We start from the raw sequence: 21,595 nt of genomic DNA on the forward strand, positions 1-21,595 counted from the left end.
AAGTGGATAACTCATAACCCATTGCTGTCAAGTTGATTCCGACTCATAGTGATCCTATAGGGCAGAGTAGAGCTGCCCCATAGAGTTTCCAAGGATTGCCTGGTGGATTTGAACTGGATTTGGTTAGCAGCTGCAGCAATTAACCTCTACACCACCAGGGTTTCCCATAGTAGACAAGAATTATTTTAGGTGAAGGGGAGGACAACTCACAATACAGGAGAAGTCAGCACAACTGGACTAAACCAGAAGCTAAGAAGTTTCTTGAATACAACCAAACACTTTGAGGGACAGAGTGGCAGGGACAGGGGTCTGGGGACCATGGTTTCAGGTGACATTTAGGTCAATAGGCATAACAAAGTTTATTAAGAAAATGTTCTGCATCTGACTTCGGTGAGTGGTGTCTGGGATCTTAAAAGCTAGCAAGCAGCCATCTAAGATACATCAATTGCTCCCAACCCACCTGGAGCAAAGGAGAATGAATAACATTAAAGAGACAAGGAAAATATGAGCCCAAGAGACAGAAAGGGCCATATAAACTACAGAGACTCCATCAGCCTGAGACCGGAAGAACTAGATGGTGCCTGGCTACCACCAATAACTGCCCTGACAGGAAACATAATAGAGAGTCCCTGATGGTGCAGGAGAAAAGTGGGATGCAAACCTCAAATTCTAGTCAAAAGACCAGACTTAATGGTCTGACTGAGATTGGAGGGACTCCAGAGGACATGGCCCCAGGACTCTCTGTTAGCCCAAAAATAAAACCATTTCCAAAGCCAATCTTCAAAGATTAGACTGGACTGTAAGACATAAAATGACACTGGTGAGGAGTGTGCTTCTTAGCTCAAGTAGACATATGAGACTATGTGGGCAGCTCCTGTCCGGAGGCAAGATGAGAAGGAAGAGAGGGACAGGAGCTGGTTGAATGGACACAGGAAATACAGGGTGGAGAGGAGGAATGTGCTGTCACATTATAGGAAGAGCAACTAGGGCCACATAGCCATGCGTGTGTAGGTTTTCGTATGAGAAATTGATGTGAATTGTAGACTTTCGCTTAAAGCACAATTAAAAAAAAAAGAGAATGGAATCATCAAAAAATTATACACCATTTTTTCTTTTTTTATTTTACTTTAGATGAAGATTTACAGAACAAAATAGCTTCTCATTAAAGAGCTCACATATTATTTTGTGATATTGGTTAACAACCCCATTGCATGTCAAAAACTCTCCCTTCTGGACCTTGGGTTCCCTATTACCAGCTTTCCTGTTCCCTCCTGCCTTCTTGTCCTTGCCCCTGGGCTGGTGTGCACCTTTAGTCTTGCTTTGGTTTAGGGGCCTGTCTAACGTTTGGCTGAAGGGTGAACCTCAGGAGCGACTTCATTACTGAGCTAAAAGGGTGTACAGGGGCCATACTCTCAGGATTTCTCTGGTCTCTGTCAGACCAGTAAGCCTGGTCTTCTTTTTTTTTTTTGTATGTTGGAATTTTGTTCTACATTTTTCCCCAACTCTGTCTGGGACCCTCTATTGTGATCCCTGTTAGAACCATCAATGACAGTATTTTTTATTTCTTGAATTTAAATATCACACTTAAAAAATGTGAATAATGTGTATTTAAATGTTTGCTCACTTGGCAAACTTCGATTCACGTGAAACTCTGTTCAGAACTCGATGCAGTTTAACCAGCTTCTTCAGATTTCTAACTGCAAGTGTTCTCAACTGCTGAGTGTTTCTCACAGTCTTGGTAGGCACAGCTTGCGTTACTGTGAGAGGGGTCAAGCACGGAGTGGAAACCGTGAGCTCTGACTGTCCTGTGAATCATATCTTGGGTAGCAGCAGTCATCGCCTATAGCTGCAACTGCACAACGTTGCTTGCTGAATCAGTGAACTGTGCCCTTACCAGCCATATGCCAGAGAAACATTCGGCATACATGGGTGCCAGATGCAAATCAAACAAATGGTCCAATGGTCTTGTTTACAACTTAAAAATTATTGTTGAATGAAAAACAGCAGAGCTAAGAAAATAATGGTTTTTTATTTTGGAGGAGATTCAGAAAAACATTTTTTTTTATTTGGGTTTATGTTTTGTTCCAGCTATAATTTTGGGTTTTATGGTCTCAGGGAACATCTAGCTCAATTGGCATAACACAGTTTATGAAGAAAATGTTCTATATTCTAGAAGAAAACCAAAGACACAAGGGAAAGATTAGTCCAAAGGACTAATGGACCTCAAGCACCACAGCCTCCACTAGACTGAGTCCAAAAAAACTAGATGTTGCTTGTCTACCCCACCACCACTGACTGCTTTGACAGGGATCGCAATACAGGGTCCCGGACACAGCTGGAGAAAAATGTAGAACAAAATTCTAACTCCCTGCCCCTGCCCCCCAAAAAGACCAGACTCACTGGCCTGACAGAGACTGGAGAAACCCCTAAAGTATGGCTCCCAGATACCCTTTTAGCTCAGTAATGAAGTCACTTCTGAGGTTCACCCTTCATTCAAAGATTAGACAGGCTCATAAAATAAAACAATACCAAAAGGGCACACCAGCCCAGGGGCAAGGACTAGAAGGCAGGAGGGGACAGGAAATGTGGTAATGGGGGACCCAGGGTCAAGAGGGGGAAGTGTGGACACATCGTAGAGTTGGCAACCAATGTCATAAATCAATATGTGTATTAATTGTTTAATGAGAAACTAATTTTCTCAGAAAACTTCATCTAAAGTACAACAATAACAACAAAAACAGTTTGAACAACATTGAGATGAAGATCACTAAACTTGAACAACATGAGTTTCTTAACTGGTAGAATGAACCTCACCTATACAAAATAAAACTGTAGCAATTATTCCAATATGGTTATAAGTTCATGACTCATAGATATGAGTCAAAAAATTCTTTAAGCTAGGATTAGCTGGTTTTTCTGTGGGTAATAAACAATACCAAAATATTATAATGCTTTAATATTATAAAAATTGATTTCTCAGTACCTTCTATCGCTCTCACGTCAGTTAAAGTGGGAGGATTCCTGGTCCCACCCTGTCAGTCAGAGACCCGTGTTGTGCAGCCTCTTCCATCTTGTAGCTGCACCATTGGCGTATGCAGTCAGAGCAAGAGCAAGGTAGACTCAGGGCACAAAAACATGTGCAAACAATGTAAAGTGATTCACTTCTATTTTTTGAATGATGGTGTACATACCAAACTTTTTCCTAAGGATGAAAAGAAAAAAAAAAAAAGCCTTGTAGGTGTGAGTGTGACTCAGTGAAAAATTACACTTAAACAGCACCGTCTATTAACTGCTATGTCCTTACCTGCATTATGAGTTGCTGGCTTGCATGACAAAGATTAAATTGAACCTCTAGTAGTCTATGAAATGCTTCCTCTTCCAACCTGCCTAAATAAGGAACAGAAACTTGTTAATTAACAGATGGACTTGTAAGATTCATAGATATTATGGACTAATTTTTTTTTTTTTTTTAATTGATTATCTTCTCCGGGAGACTGTGTTATAAGTGGTCAGGTGCCAAGCCTTTCTGGATCAATATTTTACCCTCAGTGACTTGGACAGCCTGAATATAGAATATCTAAAAATACAAAGAATTGACATTCTGAGTTCTCAGGCAAACTGTGGGGATGATATAATTGTGATTTACATTGTTCTTATTCAAATATTTTTGCCAGAGTACAGCTAGGATAAAGCCCAGTGCCATAGAGTCGACTCCGACTCATAGCGACCCTATAGGACTGAGTAGAACTGCCCCATAGGGTTTCCAAGGAGCGCCTGGCGGATTCAAACTGCCGACCCTTTGGTTAGCAGCCGTAGCACTTAACCACCATGCCACCAGGTTTTCCCCACAGCTCAGATAGGAATAAAAAATTTAGCGACTGGGCTCCTAGCTGCCCATGTACCAGAAAGTGTTAAAGTCTAACCCCTCCTTCAGGCACTTGGGGAGTGGCTTCCCTCTAAAGTTTCACTTCAGCTTCCTGTTTTCAATAATTTAACTTTCATTTCTCTACTTTGTGAACATTAAACCCCTGGTTTGGTGAGTAAATCTAGACCATCCTGTCCCTGACCTGCCTCCATTCTTCCACATGGAGTCACAGCTTTTCTGCTTGAACCTGAAGGTGTGTGAGGTAGTTTGTAGGGGCAGAGATTGGGAGACTTCAAGGGAAAAAGGTTGATTATGCTTGGCCGAGTTTGATTTAGGGTCCGGAAGCTGCTCTGAATTGAAAAAATAGAGCCAGTTTGCTGGCTTCCTGCAGGGGTCGAATCTGGGGGATGGGCAGCCTTTAATGAAGAGGGGTTTGGAAAAGCAAAGGGGCTTGTTTGTTTCCTGTTTCCATTGCCATTGAGTCAATTCTGACTCATAGTGACCCCACAGGTCAGAGTAGAACTGCTCTATAGGGTTTCCAAGCAGTAGCTGTTAGATTCAAACTGTCAAATTTTTGGTAAGCAACCCATACTTCTTAATCACTGCGCCACCTAGGGCTCCTTGTAGGGACCATTATTTCTCCAGGCTGAAACCACACCCATCTCCTTCCTTTTCTTTCCAAGCCAAAGGGAGCCAGAATAGTCTTTTTTGTCAGAGGCCAGCAGAAAATCTCTTCCCAGCGAACTAAAGTGCCTGGTCTATGAGTGGATTACGTTTTAAGGGGAGGGGGCACAACTTGAACCAAAGGTGTCATATGTTACATAGTGAAAGTAAGAGGACGATGGCAAATGTATAATGAGTGGTGGACGATGGCAAATGTATAATGAGTGGTGGTTGGTTGTGGGTGTAAGTTAGCCACCACAGGTCGTGTGAGGAGAAAGTTGAATGAAGTATAAACACGAGTTGTGCAAGTATTGGGTGGTGGATCATTCCATGAAGAGAGAAAAGCTAAGTGCAAAAACCTACAGGCAGCTGTGGGTTTGGTGCTTTTAACCCTGAGCATGGTTTTTTGGTATAGGAAAGAAAGACAGGCTGGATGAGCCTCAGAAACAGTAGGCTAAGTGAAAGAAAGCAGATGCAAAAGACCACATATTATGATTCTATTTTTATGAATTGATCAAAAATTCTATAAAATTTAAATCTATAAAGATGCAAAGGAAATTAATGATTGTCTGGGGCCAGAGGTCAGAATGGGGAGTGAACTGCTAATTGGCACCAGTTTTGTGTTCTGGTGATAGAAACATTCTACCTTTGGATTGTGGTGATGGTTATGCAGCTCCATAAATTTACTAATTGAATTGTACACTTAAAAAAAGTCCATTGGATGGGATGTGAATTACAATTCAGTAAAGCTCTTAAAAAAAAAAAATGAATCATACGCATATCAGGGGTTGAATCACTTCCTGCAGAGACAAGAGCAAGTGCAAAAGGAGCAGGAGGTAGTGGTGGGTTTAGTGTATATAACATAAAACCAGTGTTTTGAGATCAGGAAGAAAAGGCAAGTGGCTTACACAAGGCTCCTGATCTGTAGGGCCTCAGTTTGCCCTTCTGTCCAGTGGAAGAGAAAATAGCAATCATTGCCCTGATAAGGGTGGAATTTGTCATGTGACATAAACTGAGAGTAAAGTGTTTGAAATTATTAGAAGAAGCCCTTTCATTCTGTCACTGTCCTACTCTTTTTGTCTCTTTATGTTTCTTCATTATATTATTTTGTCCTGTCCTAAATCTCTGTACAATCAGTATCCTTTTAATCCCTACATTCCCTACAGTGCCCACTTTTACATTCCCAGCCCTGCAGGTGTTTGTGAGCAAGAAGAGACTCAGGAGCCAGGACTGGGAGAGGCTAGGAAAGCAGCGAAATGGCTTCAGTCCGGGCAGACATACAGAAGGAGGTGACCTGCCCCATCTGCCTGGAGCTCCTCACGGAACCCCTGAGCCTAGGCTGTGGACATAGCTTTTGCCAAGCCTGCATCACTGCGAAGAATGAGGAGTCACTGACCATCAGGCCAGGAGGGGAAAAAAGCTGTCCTGTGTGCCATGCCAGCTACCAGCCTGGGAATCTATGGCCTAATCATCATCTGGCCAACATAGTGAAGAGATTCAGGGAGGCCAAGTTGAGCCCACAGGAGGGGCAAACAAGTGGTCTCTGTGTGTACCATGGAGAAAACTTCTGTTGTTCTGTAAAAATGATGAGAAGGCCATCTGCTGGCTTTGTGTGAGGTCTCAGGAGCACTGTGGTCACCAAATGCTCCTTGTAGAGGAGATGGCCAAGAAATGTCAGGTAGGGCTCAGGGTAGAGAAAGACAGGGAAGAAGGTAGCACTCAGAAATCTCCACTTTCTTCTTTCCTCACTTTTTCACCATAGAATTAAGTCCTGTGATAGCTTCCCATACTCTAATCAAGGCCTGGAGGACATTTCTGTGCATGCCTTCTATTTACATAAAAGATTAGCCTAGACTGGAGACACTTAGCCAAGAGAAGAGAAACTTGTTTTGCTTTGTTTTGTTTTCTTTTTGTTGAATGAGTAGAGAATTGCTTCCCAAAATAAATTCTTCTTGCCTTTCTGAGCAGAAGAACTACTAGAGGACATGGTTGGTCAGATGTGGGGAAGGAAGTCAATGAGAAGAAAGGATTTTCCTTGCTGCAGGATTAATTCTTCCTCTAGGACAAAAGAGAATCAGATTACTCTTTTTTTTTTAAATAACTGAAAATATACATAACAAAACATGCCATCTCAGCAATTTCTCATGTATAATTCAATGACAGCGATTACATTCTTTAAGTTGTGCCACCGGTCTTGCTATCCTTTTCCAAGTCATCCCACCACCATTAACATAAACTCAGTGGCGAATCAGGGCTACTCTCGATGAGGAGATAGTGACTTCCACTACTCAGGAATAAAGAACACGTTCACCTCCTCAGATTTTTGTCTGAGTCATAGATTCTAATGGCCAGTCTCACAGTTTCTGTAAACTCTGGTCTCTTCTGAGATCAGCCTGATTTCTGCACCAATGTATCATCTGTTCAGGTGCTGAGAAAGCAGTGGTGTGATTCTGTTCTCACAGGAGAAGCTCCAGGAGACTCTCATAAGGCTGAGTGAGGAAGGAGCAGCAGGAAGCCAAGAATTTGGAAGCTCAGATTACAGAAGAGAGAGCTTCTTGGAAGGTAAGAGGAAACGCTTCCTGAGGGAGTTCTGAGACATGAATCTGGGCAGCAGCTTGAGTTCTAGTCACAAGAGGCTCCTTCCTTTTTGCTCGTTTAGAATTAATGAGTACAGAAGCTATTTGATTAGTCCTTCATTCCTCCCCTGTTGGAAGTGGGGGGCTGGAGAGTGGACATATCACAAGTGAAATAAAATATTTGGAGATGAAGACTATGAGGGAAACAATTGTGAAAATGGCTTATGAATCTTCTGTCCCATTCCTTCATCAGGTTTGAGGCTCTGATATGTGCAGGAAAGATGTTGGGCAAAGGTCCAGGTTCCCAGCTTTGGGATTAAACATGGGGGTTGGGGAAGAGTGTTTTAATGCATAGATAAGCATGAGTGTCCAGGACAGGTATCTGCAATTCAAGCCTCATCAAAGTGTTACATTTTGGCTCTCGGTGTACCTTAATAAAGCAGGCTCGAGGATATTGTTTTGGAACGAGGTCAAGAAAAAATTGTAGAAACAAACAGCTTCCCCTGGAATTGCTCTGTGGCTTTCACCTCCCCTCCTTGTGAGAACTCCCTGAAGAAAATAGTTCTTATCCTGGCTCCCAGCACCTTGCAAAGTAGATCCTCAACCAAACTGACAACTGACTGCCTCTTTCTCTTCCCTGTTTCCAAAGCATCAGACACAGGCTGAGAGACAAAGGATTCTGGCAGGTTTTAATGACTTGCATGCCATCCTGGACAATGAGAAGAAGAGGGAGCTGCACAAGCTGGAGGAAGAAGACGTGAAAGTTCTGGATAGCCTGGCAGCAGCTAAATACCAGCTGATCCAGCAGGACCAGGAACTGAGGGAGCTCATCTCAGATGTGGAGCGTCGGATGCAGGGGTCATCAGTAGAGATGCTGCAAGTAAGACTTGGAATGGAGCTCCTACATGTGAGATTCGGGAAAAACAGAGACCAAGTTTCCTTCCTTACTGGGTCCCTGGGCTTTCTTCCTGGTAGTGGCATTAAGAAATTCCTTTGGCCCTGCAGTATCCCTTCCTTGTCATTCATTTCAGGTGTGATGGGGGTAATTCAGTGTATGAATGGCAAGGAAAAGTATCCATTATTGTTAATTTTTGAAGGGCAGAGTAAAAATTTGATCCTGGAGTTTCACTGTATCCATACCTCATATAGATTTATTCTATATGTTGCTGTTATCTGTGACCTAGTGTTGAGTGTTTGTCAGACTTCTCTTCACTAGGCTTAGTCACAGGCAAACATGTACACATTAGTTTTGGGAAAATTTTAGAAAGAAAAACATAACTTCTTTGATAATTGTGGGACAAAGAATTCAGTTTGACGTTTTGTATATAGTTTCTGAAAATAGCTTGAGCACTTAAGGTGCTCTTTGTCCTTCTAAAATAGACAGTCTACACTTGTTGCTACGGGTTGTAAAGTCGATTCGGACTCATAGTGACCCTATGCGACAGAGTAGAATTGCCCCACAGGTTTTTCTAGGCTGAAATCTTTATGGGTTCAAAGCATGTGAGACAAAGTCTTGCCATCCTCACGCCTAAGGACCATTTTGGCTGTACTTCTTCCAAGACAAATTGGTTTGTTCCTCTGGCAGTCTGTGGTATGTATTCAGTACTCTTCACCAACACCACTATTCAAAGGCATCAGTTCTTTGGTCTTCCTTATTTATTGTCCAGCTTTCACACGCATATGAGGTGATTAAAAATACCATGGCTGGGGTCAGGAGCACCTTCATCCTCAAAGTGACATCTCTGCTTTTTTAACACTTTAAAGAGATCTTTTGCAGCAGATTTGACCAATGCAGTATGTCGTTTGATTTCTCGATTGATGCTTACATGGGTGTTGATCATGGATCCAAGTAAAATGAAATCCTCTACACTTGGTAAAGTAGAGGATCAGCAAAAAAGAGAAAGAGCTTCAATGAGATGGCTACAACAATGGGCTCAAACATAGCAATGATTGTGAGGATGGCACAGGACCTGGCGATATTTCATTCTTTTGTACATAGTGTTGCTATGAGTTAGAACCAATTCAATGGCACTTAACAACAACAACAGCAATCTTTCTGGGAGCAGATAGCTGGGTGGGTTCAAACCTCCAACCTTTGGGTTAGTAGCAAGCTCTTAACTGGTCCACCGGGCTACACTTAAATGTGTATAAGTAAGTAGGGGGCTACACAAGCCCACTCAGGAAGGGAGGGGCATGATGTAGTCAGTCATGCATATTCATTAATTGGATTGATATGCATGATGTCCCAATAACTAAAGCACCTTGAACCTTGGAGCTTCCTCTTTTTGAGGTGTCCGGGATAGGCGAGAACAGCATGCAAGAGAGAGTGTCTGGCACATCCCTGGGACAATGGAAGCCTTGTGTTATGACTTCTTCCTGACCTTCCCCGAGCGCTTCTTTCCTTATGTCCTTTCTAGTTACAATAAATAGGCAACTGTAGGTATAGGTAATTGTTGTGTACCGTTGAATCAATCTGACTCATAGCAGCCCTGTAGGACAAACTAGGACTACCACATAGGGTTTCCAAGGTTGCAATCTTTACTGAAGCAGACTGCCACATCTTTCTCCAGTGGTGCAGCTGGTGGGTTTGAACCCCTGACCTTTCAGTTAGCAGCTGAGCACTTAACCACTGCACCATCAGGGCTCCCTTAAGTATAGGTAATAGTTTCTGTGAATTTTGTGAGCCATTCTAGAGAATTAATGAGGCCACAGGAGGCAATGAGCCAGCAAGGGCTGGCAGGACAGCTGATTTGTGTAGATGCAGCTCGGGGTGACTGGTGGCCAGGGAAAGTCTGCATGGGCAGTCGATGAAGAAGGATAGCTGCCTTCTAGCTTGTGTCCTAATGTCAGGCTACTGGCAGGGGGTTAGGGTCAGAGAGAGGAAGCGTCATGAAAGTGGCTGGTGACAAGGAATGGAAATGTGGGGACATGAAACCTGGATCCCTTTCCAGTTAGGATCCTTGCTCTGCAGTTGGAGAAAAAGGTAGGTCTTGCCCACCTTGCCTCATTTTTAGTACAGTTGTCACAATGGTATGATTTTATATATATTCATATTACAATAAAACCTGTTATATATATGCATAGGTATGCATACACATAATTTTTAATATGTTTAATTTTTTTCCCTCTGAGGAGTGGCAAATGTAAGGCTAGGCTGTATAATACCTGAGCAAGCAATTTGTATATGTGCGTATGTGCATGTGTGTGTGTGTTCATGTGTTTGTGTTGGCTGGGGAAGAATGTATGAGTTGGAATCGACTCGACGCCACTGGGTTTTTTCTGGGGGGAGAAAAATATATGGACAAACTTATAAAACTTAATGGAGGAACTAGACAGTGTGAAAGTTAAATTTTTTTTTTTTTGTGGCATTAATATTATGACTATGATTTACAGCCAGGAAATGTGTTTAGAAATTCAGGAAACTTCAGATTTTGTTTGCTTGTCTTTTGCCACTCTCTGTTCCTTCTATTGCTAATTGAACAATAATTTCATTTCCATCTAATGGATCTTTTCCTTAGCTTTTTTTTTAAGCAGATTTTTTGAGATATAATTTACATACCATAAAATTCACTTATTGTGAGTGTACAATTTAAGGATTCTTAGTAAATGTATTATTAAACTATGAACAAATTCTTCTTTAGAATATTTCCATCACTTCAGAAGCATTCCTCATGCCCGTTTGCAGTCAATACTTGTTCCTACCCCTACCCCCTGGTGTCCACCCAGCTGCTTTCTGTCTATATAGATTTACCATTTCCACACGTTTTAGTATAAACATGTGGTCCTTTGCATCTGGATTTCACTTAGCATAATATTTTGAGGTTGATTCATATTGTAGCATGTATCGGCAGTTTTTTCCTTTTTTTCCTTTTATTGCTGAGTACCTTTCCATTATCTGGATATATCACATTATGGCACATTTTCCCTTTTAATGCCTATAGAATAAATGAAAGTACAATGAATTAATGAGGTTAAGCTTCTGGGGAACCATATGCATTTTCAAAAAACAAATAGGAGGCCTCTTCTCTTCCTTTTAAATAGATCTCATCTCCAGATACTTGAAGCATCTTCCTATTCTTCTGAGGGTTAAAGCTGTTTTTGTATGTTTATTTATTTATATATATATTTTAGGGGACCTAACACACTCACATGAGTTCTCTGGGAAGTTCTGCCTGGGTTTTATTCTTACATTTTTCCCAGTACACTGTGACTATCTATCTATTCTCACCATATCAAGGGCTGGTGGGTGTTTGATGTAGAAGGTGGGTAAAACATTGTAAGATGGAGTGCCTATCACTCCATCTAGGGTTGCCAGATAAAGGGTACACAGTTACATTTGAATTTCAGATTCAACAGCGCGTACTTTTTTAGCATAAGTGTATCTTAAATATTGCAGGGGTCCTGTTGTTGTTGTTGTTAATTGTCATTGAATTATCTCTGCGGGGGGACCCATTGTTGGGTCAATTCCCACTCATAGTGACCCTATAGGACATAGTAGAACTGCCCCATAGTTTCCAAGCAGCACCTGGTGGATTTGAACTGCTGATTAACTCTTAACCACTACACCACTAGGGGTCATACTCGCACTGATAAAAGAAAAAGCTGTTTTTATCCAAAATTCAAATTTAACTAGCCATTCGGTATTTTTATTTGCTAAATATTGCAACCCTATCCTTGATTCATGTTTTCCTTCTTCTCCCCAGGTTATGATTGACTTCGTGAAAAGGTATGTGTGGGAGACCAGGGATGATCCTTTTTTGTGTGGAGAGTGGATAGTAGCCATGAGAGCTACCTTGAGGTCAATCAGAATTAAAAAAAAAAAAAAAAATCACAGAGCTGGAGAATTTGAGTATTGCATTGTCTCAAATTGTTGACCACAGATGGGGATTTCCCATGGTAGGAAATTTGGGTGGTGGAGGTCATAGAGTTAGGCCCAAGAGGGACGTTAAGGATAAGAGGTTGCAGTATCAGAGCCCCACAGCTGCACTAATTTCATTCACACCTTTGTCTCTCCTTAGCTCTGATTTCTGTATTTCATAGGTTCTGTCTTCTTCTCTGCCAGGTCCCCAGATTGTCCAAAGGGACTATTATATCCCTGAGGATAGAAGAAGCAAGGTCTTTATAGGTGTTTTCTTTAGGTTTCAAAAAACTAAAGTCTTGGAGAATAGTGGGTTTGGCGTTGGTGCCAATAATTAATTTCTTCTTATTCAAACACTTCAGCATCCGATATGAAAAATGGTGTTCTTGTGTCTAAAGTTGCCCACCTACCTGGCAGGATCAAGGTCTTCCCAAATATGTGAAATTCAGAGATAAGCCATTGATGACTTAGTGGTAGAATCCTTGCCTCCCATGTGTGATCCCGGCCAATGATCCTCACGGGCAGCCACCACCTGTCTGACATTGGAGGCGTGCATGTTGCTATGATGCTGGGGAGGTTTCAGAGGAGCTTTCAGACTAAGACAGACTAGGAGGAGAGGCCTGGTGGTCTACTGCCAAAACCCAGTCAGTGAAAACCCTTCTGATCCGCAAACAATCACGGGGTGGTACAGGACCAGGCAGGGTTTTTTTTTTTTTTTTTTACATTGTGCATGAGGTCACCATGAATTGGAGCCAACTCAATGGCAACTAACAACAGCAATGAATTTAGTGGTCATAATTTCTCCTTTTCCAAATGTTTGTAATGGTTCATCAGAGAATTTGAGACCTCAGATGTTTTTCCCTGGGCCTCCATATTGGAGTAACAGGCTTTGGAGACCCTTGAGCCTTTCAATATAGGAACCTCAAACTTGATATTTCTCAACCTCCCCGTAATCAGATTCTTCAGCCTCCCTACTGATCATCTGCCTGGAAATCCACATCTCTGGACTCTCCCTGGTGGGCCCACTGAAATGGCCACCTCTTTTGCACATATCCTATACTTTAGAGGCATCAAATACCTTTTCTTAAAAAAAAAAATAGGCACCATTATTTCACCTAATTTTATACTGTTTTTAAGAGGTAGAGAGTGGAGGGTTAGTTGTTCCATTTTTGAGGAAGGAATGAGAGCCTCTTTGAAGTGAAGACCTTCCCATAGTCGCACAGAGGGTAAGTGGGAAAGTAGACATGAGCACAAGTCTTTTGGCTCTAGTGTTAGTAGTCTCCCCTCTCCCATTCTCTGGCTCCTCAGGAAGGGGGTTAAAATGCATCAGTGGGGTGAAAGGTGAGGGATGCAGTGGTGCTGTAGAGACAGAAGGTCAGAGGAGTTGGGGGTCAATTTTTATCATCCTTAGAAGTGAGATCTGGACCTTGAAGAAGCCGAACATCGCTTCCAAGAAACTGAAGAATGTGTTCCGAGCGCCAGATCTGAAGGGCATCCTGCAAACATTTAGAGGTGAGCAGAACTTGGGTAAGGGTGTAGTGTGGGACTTTTGTGATGTCAGGGGCTACCTAAGGGAAAGGGTACAGTTTCTAGGAGAGGATGGGCTGGGGGGAAGAAGGCCAGAGAAGGAGGCATATCCTGTGCTAAAGAAAATGTGGTCATATCTAAGGGTGAATGGCGAGGTGACTGGTTCATCCTCTCATTCACCAGTTTACAGCCTCACATTACTCCCCTTCCCTGCCACTGCTCTAGAGAGGAGATAGGTATCAGCACTGACTCCTATACTTCTAGTCAACATCCTTGAAACTTTTGTCATTTCAGAGCTGACAGATGTCCAGTGCTATTGCGGTAAGAAGAATTTACAGGGTCTTCAAATCACCATGTTCTTATCCCTTTTGAGAAGCTGTGGTTACAACTAAGTCCCATGATCTGAGCCCCATGTGTTTTTCCCCACACACGCATCCCCAAACATACGTTTTTAAGTGTTCTGCCTGTCTCTGAGCCACCAACACAAGCTCCTCCCAGTTAATTCCCAGTATTTCTTACGATATTTCAAAGACTCATCTACCCCATGTCCTTCACCTGACCCTGTAATTTTTCCTACAGTGGATGTGACACTGAATCCAGTCCGTGCTTCTTCGAATGTTGTCATTTCTGCGGATCAGAGACAAGTGCGAGTTGTGCACATTTTGAACTTTAACAATTCCTATCAGTGTGATTTTTCTGCTTTTGGTGTCTTGGGCTGCCAATATTTCTTCTCAGGTAAACATTACTGGGAGGTGGATGTGTCCAGGAAGACAGCCTGGATACTGGGGGTATGCTGTAGAACAAGTGACCCCAGGGAAAATTGGGGTTCTTGGTTTCATTTAGGCTCAAATGCAAATCTTCAAGATGTGTACTCCAGATACAGACCTCAACATGGCTTCTGGGTTATAGGGTTACGGAATCAATTTGAATATAATGCCTTTGAGGACTCTTCCTCCTTGGATCCCCAGGTTCGGACTCTCTTCATGGCTGCGCCTCCTCATCGGGTTGGGGTTTTCCTAGACTATGAGGCAGGTACTGTGTCATTTTTCAATGTCACAAACCATGGGTCACTCATCTACAAGTTTTCTCAGTGTTGCTTTTCTCGGCGTGTTTCTCCATATTTCAATCCTTGTAACTGCCCAGCCCCCATGACCCTGTGCCCCCCGAGCTCCTGAACCTCCTTATTCCCTCACACACTTCTGCATAGTTCCTTGTTCAGGGGCTCAGCTCCTGCACCTGAGCTCATCTCCGGCATTCTGAGTGTCTCTTCCGTTCTTTTCTACAGGATATCTTTCAGTCTTCACAGCGTGTAATGATGCCTTGTACCATATTCGTCCTAATATCATTTGCAGAGAACACTCATTTGTTGCGTTTCTGAGAGAAAGACATCTAATCCCTCCTAGAGAAAGAGCCGTATTCCTGTAATTTCTCTACCATCTCTTTTCTGCCTCATTCCCCCTGCCACTTAACACAATTGACAAAGAAAACCTGTCAACTCTTGTTCATATTATCTAGGACAGTACATCTGTCCTAAACAATGAACCCTTCGGAGTCTGTAGGTTTCCCAGTGACACACCGTATTCATCAGGGAGCTAAGCAGGAAGCACATAAATAATGTATTTACCAAGAGTGGATTCTTGACACCCAGAGCTTCTGGGTCCAAGTCTTGTCTCTTCACTTACAAGCTGTGTAACTTTGAATGAGTTACTTAACATCTCTTGGTCTCATTTTCCTAAAATAAAATTTGGTATTAAAAGTTTTACCTAATTCTTAGGATCATTTTAAGAAAGCTAAATTTTATTAAATGTAAAGCATTTATCTGAAAGTCTTGTTTATAAGAATAAATATTTGTTCTCATTTTTCTGAAAAAATGTAAGCTGTTCCAATGTCCTGGAGAACAAGTATTTTCACTTCAAGAGAGCAAGAGCTGGCTCTATGAAGTCTAATTTTCCAGGTCCAAAGATGAAAAACCCTGATGCAGATAGTATGAGTTTCCATACTCTGTGCAATAGCCAGGGCCCTGATGAGGCTCAGCAGTCCTTCTGAGGGATAGCTTTTTGCTGTTCAGGCCTTTTCCTTGAGGTGAAACATGTGAGTATATCACTCCATTTGCCATCCCATGCACTTCTATTCTTTTTTATCATTTCAAATTCAGGATGAGGAATAGACCTACTTAGGATAAAAAAAAAAAAAGACAAACTGTTTTTGGAGAAGTATGCATTATAAAGTAGCACAGGCACTATGACTACACAGAGCCCGCATCAAGATTCGCAGAGCTGCAGAGAAAGGGGTAGTCTCTTGGCCACACTGGATGAAAATGAAAGTGCCTGGCTTGGGACTGATTTACAGTAAAACCTGTGGAAGGTGGAATCTGTGTGAAGCAAAAACCTGTCAGAGAAGGAAAACTCAAATATTTTCCACTGAAATGAGCAATAGGAAAGTAGGAAGTCTGCACCTGTCAAAGCAGAAAACTTGGGAGACCTGGAAAAATGAGACAATCCCGTCGAGTTCCAGCTCTCAGGTTTCACTGTATACATATACACACTCACATATATGCATATATACACACAGATAAAAAAGTATATATAATATATAATCATGGATATAAACCTAGCACACTCCCATGGATTGAATTGTGTCCCCCCAAAATATGTGTCGACTTGGTTAGGCCATGATTCCCAGTATTGTGTGGTTGTCCTTCATTTTGTAATTGTAATTTTATGTTAAAGAGGATTAGGATGGGATTGTAACACCCTTACTAAGGTCACATCCCTGACCCAATGTCAAGGGGCTTTTCCTGGGGTGTGGCCTGCACCACCTTTTATCTTTCAAAAGATAAAAAGGAAAGGGAAGTCAGCGGAGAGGGGGGACCTCATACCACCAAGAAAGCAGTGCCAGAAGCAGAGTGCATCCTTTGTACCTGGGTTCCCTGCACCAAGAAGCTCCTAGTCCAGGGGAAGATTGATGAGAGGGTCAACAGAGAGAGAAAGCCTTCCCCTGGAGCTGGTGCCCTGAATTTGGACTTTTAGCCTGCTTTACTGTGAGGAAATAAACTTGTTTGTTAGAGCCATCCACTTGTGGTATTTCTGTTATAGCAGCACTAGATGACTAAGACACACATACATAAACATTATTCCAGGTAACATTTACAAGTATAAAAAAGAGAATTTATATCAGGAGGCTAAACCAAACCCACTGCCATTGAGTCGATGGCGACTCTTAGCGATCTCATAGGGTTTCCAAGGCTATAAATCTTTATGAAAGCAGACTGCCACATCTTTCTTCCATGGAGCCGCGGATGGTTTTGAACCACTGACCTTTTGCTTTAACCACTGCGCCACCAGGGTTCCATCAGGAGGCTAAAAGAGTTTATAAACTGAGTTTTTCCCCGTGGTCCCAAAGCTTATAATGAGTGGCCGGGCCAAGATTAGTGCCAGTCTGTATTATCTGCACCACGTCCCCAGGGAGAAGGCAGCAGCCTGACTCTCAAGGATGTGGGGTGGAAGTGAGAGCCCAGGAGATGCTGAGCTGCAGAAGGAACCTGGAGCATCTTAGAGAAAACCTTAGATGCCACAAAATGTAGACTGATATGCCGAATTCATGAAGCCATAAAGGATGCAAGAGTAGATAACCAAATCATAATGATTTATTAAGTCACTCCATTAAAAACAAACAAACAAAAATCCCATTACAGTGGTGTCAATTCTGGCTTGTGGCAATCCCATGTCATACAGAGTATAACTACTCCATAGGGTTTTCTGAGCTATAGCCTTTACAGAAGCAGATCGCCAGGCCTTTCTTCCATGGAGCCGCTGGGTGAATTTGAACCACCAACCTTTTAAATTAGCAGTCAGGTGCAAACTGCTTGTGCCATCCAGGGGCCAAGCCACTTTGTTACCAGGATGCTATTGCAGTTGACATGAATAAAATGTCCCCTTACTTTAGAGGGTAAACATTGTAATTGGACGGTTAAAATCCCGGCCTCTGAAACCAGATCAAATTTTGTATAGTTATGATATAGCACTTGATGGTTAAAGCCCTTGACTACTAGCCAGCAGCTCTGTGGGGCGAAAACTTGGCAGTCTATTTCTGTAGAGATTTACCGCCTTGGAAACCCTTGGGTCGCTCTCAGTCAGAACTGACTGGACAGCACTAGGTTTGGTTATTTTTTTTTTATATGGCTATGTCATAGTGGCTCTTATCAAATTAAGCACTTGCTTTCTTTGGGACTGAGTTTCTCATTTGTAAAATAGATAAAAATAATAAAACTTACCTGAAGGAGATATTGTGGAAATTAAATAATAGAATGTTTGTAATAACATCTACCATTTCCTACACAAAAGGACTGATCCAGAGTGGTGTCTGTTTTTTTCATTGGCTTCTTCTCTCTTACTTGAGACAAATGATTTTAAGAATATGTAATAATTTACTTGAAAAATGGTTAACTTTGTTTCAAGAAATAGAATAATTTGATTATGTACTCATGGATTAAGAAAAAGTCTAAGTATAAAATAAATGTTACATCATTGTAAAAATATTTGTTCTCATCTTCTTCATAACCAACTAGTCATATTTTACAAATAAGCCTGATTTTGCAGACCCTGGGGGCAAAGTAAGACTTAATGCGGTTAGAGTGTGGGGGTGTAGATGGATCAAACACCAGGCATTAAAGAAACTGTGTAAATTTTAGGAAGAAAAAGAAGATTTGAAAACTTGTTGGTTAAAATTTGTCACAGGGGTTTATATAAATGTTAGCAATACCAGATCAAAAGCAGAATTTTCTTATGTATTATAGAGATTATGTTCCACAACAACAATAGAATGTAGAAGCATGAGTATCTCAGTAGGCTCAAGTCGATATTCAATAATACAGTAACTATAGCTAAATACCTGCATATCTATCTAACTGCCACTCCCAATATACAACAGCTTGTAATAGATCTGAGATAATAAGGAACAAGGCTGACAAGTCCCCTGCTTGCCTTTAGGAAATTTACTGTTGGTAGCTTCAATGCTCAATGATAAGATTATGAGATTAAAATTTAAAAACAAAAAAACTGTTGCCTTAAGCCAATTCTGACTCAAAGCGACCCCATGTGGGTCAGAATAGAACTGTGCTCCATAGGATTTTCTTATTTATTTTTTTAAGTAATTGTATTTTAGGTGAAAATTTACAGCACAAATTAGTTTTTCATTTGAAAATTTATACACATTTTTTTTTTTACTTTTTGATTTGGCAAAATTTTTTTAAATTGTGCTTTAGATGAGAGTTTATAGAGCAAATTAGTTTCTCATTAAACAATTAATACACATGCTGTTTTGTGACATCAGTTGCCAATCATGCGATGTGTCAACACTCTCCCCCTCTCGGCCCATTTGCATTCGTCCAGCTTTCCTGTCCCTTCCTGCCTCCTTATCTTTGCTCTTGAGCTGGTGTGCCTACTTAGTCTCGTATACATGACTGAACTACGTGTGTTATTGTTTGTTTTACAGGCCTGTTTAATCTTTGGCTAAATGGTGAAATTCAGGGGTGACTTCAGTACTGAGTTAAAAGGGTGTCTGGGGGCCATACTATCGGGATTTCTCCAGCCTCTGTCAAACCAGTAAGTCTGGTCTTTTTTTGTGAGTTTGAATTTTGTTCTACATTTTTCTCCTGCTCTGTCCAGGATCTTCTATTGTGATCTCTGTCAGAGAAGTCAGTGGTGGTAGTTGGGCACCATCTAGTTGTGCTGGATTCAGTCTGGTAGAGTTTGTGGTAGTTGTGGTCTATTAGTCCTTTGGATTAGTGTTTCCCTTGTGTCTTGGGTTTTCTTCATTCTCCCTTGCTCCAGGTGAGGTGGGACCAGTAGACACAGATAGCCCCTCACAAGATTTTAAGACCCCAGACACTACTTACCAAGGTAAGATGTAGAATATTTTCATTATAAACTTTGTTGTGGCAATTCACCTAGATGTTCCCCAAGACCATGGTCCCCAACTCTTAGCCCCAGTAACTCAGTCACTCAAGGTGTTTGGATGCATCTAGGAAGCTCCTATGACTTTGCCTTTGTCAAGCTGTACTGACTTCCCCTATATTGTGTGTCATCTTTCCCTTCACCAAAGTTACCACTTATCTATTGTCTGGTTAGTGTATTCACCTCCCCACCATTCCCTTCCTTCATAGCCATCAAATATATATATATATTTTTTTCTGTGAGTAAACCTTTTCTTGAGTTCTTATAGTAGTGGTCTCATACAATATTTGTCCTCTTGTGATTGACTTATTTCACTAAGCATAATGACCTCTAGATTCATCCATGTTGTGAGATGTTTCATGGATTCAACATTGTTCTTTATTGTTGTGTAGTATTCCATTGCATGTGTACCATAATTTGTTTATCCATTCACCTGTTACTGGGCACTTAGATTGTTTTCATCTTTTTGCTGTCGTGAATAATGCTGCAAAGAATATGGGTATGCAAATGTTTATTCATGTGATGGCTCTTAATTCTCTAGGATATATTCCTAGGAGTGGGATTGTTGGATCATGTGGTATTTCTGTTTCTAGCTTTTTAAGGAAGTACTGTATCATTTTCCATAGTGGTTGTACCATTTACATTCCTACTAGCAGTACATAAGAGTTCCAGTCTCTTTGCAACCACTCCAACATTTGTTATTTTCTGTATTGTTGATTAGTGCCAGTAATGTTGGGGTGAGATGATATCTCATTGTAGTTTTGATTTGCATTTCTCCATTGGCTAATGATTGCAATCATTTCCTCATGTGTCTGTTAGCTGCCTGTCTTCTTTAGTGAAGTGTCTGTTCATATCCTTTGCCCATTTTTGATTGGATTATTTGTCTTTTTGTTATTGAGGTGTTGTTTTACTCTATAGATTTTAGACATTAGGCCCTTGTAGGATATGTCACAGCCCCAAATTTTTTCCCAGTCTGTAGGTTCTGTTTTTACTCTTTTGGTGGAGCCTTTTAATGGGCATAAGTGTTTAATTTTTAGGAGCTCCCAGTTATGTAGTTTGTCATCTGGTGTTTGTGCACTGTTTGTTAAGGTTTATATTCCCTTTATGTGTGGTTTTTATGTGATGTAGTAGGACCTCTAGTGTTGTCTCCATTTTTTCTTTCACGATCTTTATTGTTTTAGGTTTTATATTTAGGTCTTTGATCGATTTTACATTAGTTTTTGTGTACAGTGTGAGGTATGGGTCTGTTTAATTTTTTTTACAGATGGACAACCAGTACCAGGCTGTTCTGGCTACTGTGGCTCTACAGTAGGTGCTGAGGTCAGGTAGTGTGAGACCTCCTACTTTGTTCTTTTTCTTCAATAATGCTTTGCTTCTCCAGAGTTCATAGTGTTTTCAATGGCTGATTTTGGGGAAATAGATTGCTAGGCCTTTCTTCCAATGTGCCTCTGGGTGGAATCAAATCTCTCTCCAACCATTGGGTTAGCAGCCAAGCATGTTAACCATCTGTACCAGCCAGGGACTCCATTAACCAATAATGATGTAATGGAGAAATTGACATCTCAATGAATAAAATTTGTACAAAATTGATATGAATATTATTAAACTTGTAAAACATAAGTTTTTTGTTTGATAGAACAAACTTCTCTTATACATGAGAAACTGAAACTGTCAATATGCCTCATTGTCAGATCTTGTCCCATAGATATGTGAGTCAATGTCAAAAAGCCACACTAGTTGCTTTTGAGTCAATTCCGACTTATGGCAACCTCTTGTGTTGCAGAGTAGAACGGTGCTCCATAGTTTTTTCAAGGCTATGACCTTTTGGAAGCAGATTGCCAGGCCTTTTTTCCAAGGCACCTCTGGTGGGTTCAAACCACTAATCTTTCCATTAGTAGTCTCGTGTTTAACTGTTTGCACTACCCAGGGATTGCATGTGAGTCAATAAAAATTTATAACCAAGGAGTAGCTTATTATTCTGTGAGTAACAAACAATAATAAAATACCTCTGCTTTAACTGCACAAAAGTTGACATACCAGTCATCTTACATGTCTCAGATTGGTTCATGGGTGAAGCTCACTGGGCCCCACTGTGTCAGCCAAGGAACCATGCTATGGAGGATCTTCCACCTTATAGCTGCATTATCGGAAC

The 21,595-nt window shown here is 41.3% G+C and overlaps 1 pseudogene; it reads left to right on the forward strand.

The window, feature by feature from the left end:
* Positions 1-3,985: 3,985 nt before the first annotated feature.
* Positions 3,986-21,560, forward strand: LOC100674302 (E3 ubiquitin-protein ligase TRIM22-like; annotated as a pseudogene).
* Positions 21,561-21,595: the final 35 nt, after the last annotated feature.

Source organism: Loxodonta africana, chromosome 7 (assembly GCF_030014295.1).
Source record: "Loxodonta africana isolate mLoxAfr1 chromosome 7, mLoxAfr1.hap2, whole genome shotgun sequence".
Taxonomy (NCBI): domain Eukaryota; kingdom Metazoa; phylum Chordata; class Mammalia; order Proboscidea; family Elephantidae; genus Loxodonta; species Loxodonta africana.